This window comes from Callithrix jacchus, chromosome 14 (genome assembly GCF_049354715.1).
Source record: "Callithrix jacchus isolate 240 chromosome 14, calJac240_pri, whole genome shotgun sequence".
NCBI lineage: Eukaryota > Metazoa > Chordata > Mammalia > Primates > Cebidae > Callithrix > Callithrix jacchus.
The window spans coordinates 19,594,282-19,598,308 of NC_133515.1; the positions used below are offsets into that span (position 1 = coordinate 19,594,282).

General features: G+C 40.8%; 1 pseudogene; it reads left to right on the forward strand.

Annotated features, from left to right (window-relative positions):
- The first annotated feature begins 2,293 nt into the window (after positions 1-2,293).
- Positions 2,294-3,018, forward strand: LOC100410991 (ubiquitin-conjugating enzyme E2 A pseudogene; annotated as a pseudogene).
- The last annotated feature ends 1,009 nt before the right edge of the window (positions 3,019-4,027 follow it).

Here is a 4,027-nt window from a genome sequence, read left to right on the forward strand (position 1 = left end):
AGGATCGTTTTAGGTTAGGAGTTCGAGACCAGGCTGGCCAACATGGTGAAACCCCATCTCTACTAAAAATACAAAAATTGGCCAGGCATGGTGGCATGCGCCTGTAGTCCTTGCTACTTGGGAGGCTGAGGCAGGAGAATTGCTTGAACCCAGGAGGCAGAGGCTGCAGTGAGCTGAGATAGCACCACTACACACCAGCCTGGGCGACAAAATGAGACTCAGTCTCAAAAAAAGAAAGCCATATTCAAAATACATTATGAAAATGAACAACTATTTGGCAATTAAAAAGTAACCGAGGAGCCTACCACTCTGGGACGATAGAGTAGATGTCCCTGTTTCGTCTATTAGGTATGACCAAAAAGCATGGGCATTATATATAAAACAAGCATAAGACTGAAAAGTGGAGAGAAGACATCAGACCAGCTAGGGACCTCAGGACCCAAAAAACACCAACACAGTGGTATGTTCCTTTCTTTTTGCTTCATAATCCTTAAACTTGGAACTGAAGAAGCCAGCAGTCTAGTGCAGCAATAGAGCCACACCAAAAAAAGCTGCTCTTAAAAAGGACTAGGCAACCTAGAAAGAGAGAAAACTTTTAGACAATAATAGCTCTATTCCAGGTAAACACCACAGAATAAAACAGCAGCCCCAATCTCACTCATGCCAGCAAAGGTCAAGAGAAGAACCTAGACTTCCGCCCCCTCAAGGATGCAACCAGGGAGCCCAGCACCTAGACTGGATCAGTACCAGAGAAGACCAAGCAAGGAGCCAGGATCTTCATCCCCACCCACCAGTTGCAAGGCCCTCCCTGAGGCAGTGTCAGTGAAGACTATATGAGGAGCCAGGATTTGTACCCCCACCTGGCAGTATCAGGACAACCACTCCCCCCACTACTGGGGCAGTGTCAGAGCAGGCCTAGTGGAGATTCTACACTTTCACCATTGCCCACTGGTAACAAGACCACTCCCATACATCACAGTGTCAGTGGAGACCATGTAGGAAGCTAGGCCTCCCACCCCTACATAGCAGTAACAAGGAGCTCCCCCACCTAACTTGGGTATCAATGGAAGCCAAGTGACAACCATCACTTCTACCTCCACCAGTAACAAGATGATGCCCATCTACCACCAACCCTGTCCCTTCTTGTAGCAGTATCAGAGAAGCCAAATTAAAACAGAAAATTCAGATTCTCGTAATACAAAAATATCTAACTTTCATCTGAAAATCCCTTGTCATACCAAGAATCAGGAAGATGTCAAAATAAATAAGATAATCAACAGATGCCAAAACCAAGATGTCAGAGATGATAGAATTAACGGACAGTGATTTTAAAGCAGCCATGATAAAAGTGCTTCAATAAGCAATTATGAACATACTTAAAAATGAAAGCCTCACCAAAGAAGTAGATGATATAAAAAATCAAGTAGAAATATTAGAACTGAAAAATACAATAACTAAAATAGAAAGCTCAGCGGATGGGCTCAACAGCAGAATGAAAACAACAGAGTAAAGAATCAGGAAACTAACTGGAAGACAGAACGATAAAATTTTCCCAATAGCAGACTAAACATACTGAAAGAGAAAAGAGAACAGAGCTCCAGGGATCTGCTGGACTATAACAAAAGATCCAATATTCATGTCATCAGAGTCCTGAAAGAGAAGAGAGAGAGGGTGTGGCTAAAAACATACTTGAAGAAATGACTAAAAGCTCCCTAATTTGGCAGGATTTGGATAACAAGCCTACAGGTTCAAGTAGCTGAGCAAACCCCAAACAAAATGAACTCAAAGAAATCCATGCCAAAATATGTCATAATCAAACTAATATAAGCTAAAAACGAAAATATTGAAAGCATCAATGAAAATTTCATGCCTTACCTATAGGAGAGAAAATGTGAGTGGCAGCATCAGAAATCATGGATGCCAGATGAAAGAGACACAGTATTGTTCAAGGGCTAAAAGAAAAAAACTGTCAATCCAACCCTAAACCCAGTGAAAATAGTCTTCAGGAATGTAGAGGAAATCAAGATATTCTAAGATGATGGGAAACTAAGAAAATTTGTCACCAGCAGACCTACCTCATAGAGTGACTAAAGGAAGTTATCTAAATAAAAACAAAATGATAAAAGAGAGGATCTTGGAACAGCAAAAAGGAAAAAAAACACACAGTAAGCAAAGATATGAGTAAATACAATAAGCTTTCCTTCTCAAGTTTGCTAAATTATTTTTAACATTTGAAACAAATATAATATTGTCTAATGTGGCTCTAGATGTATGTAGGTAAAGAAAATATTTAAGACCGACCCTCGACTTCGGAGAGGTAGTGCGGTACCTTTGGGTGCTTCCACCTCCCGTTCTCCAGCTTCTTCTGCCTCCTCGGCCTCCTCGCCCGCCGCAGGAACCCAAGACCCTAGTGTATGCCCCACCCCTGACCTGATTCGCGATATGTCCACCCCGGCTCGCCGGCGCCTCATGCGGGACTTCAAGAGGTTGCAGGAGGATCCTCCAGCCAGAGTCAGCGGGGCTCCGTCCGAGAACAACATAATGGTGTGAAACGCGGTCATTTTCGGGCCTGAAGGGACCCCATTTGAGGATGGAACATTTAAACTTACAACAGAGATCACTAAAGAATATCCAAATAAGCCACTTACTGTTAGATTTGTCTCTAAGATGTTCCATCCAAATGTCTATGCAGACGGTAGTATATGATATGTCTGGATATACTTCAGAACCGTTGGAGTCCAACCTACGATGTGTCTTCAATTCTAACATCCATACAGTCTCTGCTGGATGAACCCAATCCCAATAGTCCAGCAAACAGCCAGGCTGCTCAGCTGTACCAGGAGAACAAGCAGGAATATGAAAAGCGTGTTTCTGCAATAGTAGAACAAAGCTGGCGTGATTGTTGACCCGGGGTACAGTTAAAGAAGAAGCCGGCCATAAGAAAAGTATATACTGATGTGTTTGTCACCTCCCTACTTTTGTCATTACATTTACTTTATTAAAAGCAAAATAGCTGTTGTGCTGTTTCCATCTTCCCTCGCCAAGTTTTCCTACCCCTTCTACCTTCTCCTTAAACGTCAGAAAACACCTTCTTTGAAATCAAATGTACTGTACCTGGGTTACTTGCAAAAAATTACTAATGCTTAAGTTTTTCTATTGTATTTCATTTCCAGTTTTCAGGCAGTTATTTTTATTATTGTACTTTAAGATTTAAGGTAAATTGTTATACAAGAGGTGACTATGCATAGCTCGATGACCAGGATGCTATTTTTAACAAAATGATTGCTGAAGTGTTGCATCCTGGCTGGTCCTTCACTTCTGTTAGATTTAGAAGTGAATGTGTTTGGAATGTGGTCTACAGAGAATAGAAACAAATCCATGTAAACAATTTTGAGAAGAATGGGAGCTAAAAATCCTATTGTTACTTGGATCTCACTCATATGAATTACTAGATAGTATTTACTGGCAAGAAGGAGAATGTTAAGGGACTCAACTGAAGGAGTACAGCAATCGTAGTAACTGACAAATCCTCTCTTTGCAAGCTACTGACTGGGCACACCATTGCTAAGTTTCAGAATATTGGTCTTCTGGGTTTTTGCTTTTTAAAAGAGGTGTGGGAGCAGAATGGAAACAACCATCAGTTTTTGAGCTAGGGAAAGTTGGAGATCCTTTCATCTTTTTAAAGGATTATTGCTGCCCTAGATGAATAAACTCAATTCTCCATCTTTGTTTTATAGTCTTAATGAATTCAAGGAAGGGAGCATAGCATATCTGTGGCAAACTGTTTTCCACTCAAATCCTGTTATTGCTGCATGCTTTAATTTCTTCCCTTTCAGCATCTGAGAACCTTAAAGCCAATATCTGCAATCTTTTTTTGGATATTTATACTTTTAGATATGTAGTACCTTTAAGTAGCAGTATGGGACAAGGCTTTGAAATGTTTTGTCTAATGTTCTATTGTCACCTTTTATGCATTTATCACTTCTAAATCTAACTTTGCACAAGTAACCCATGTATAAAAAAGTAC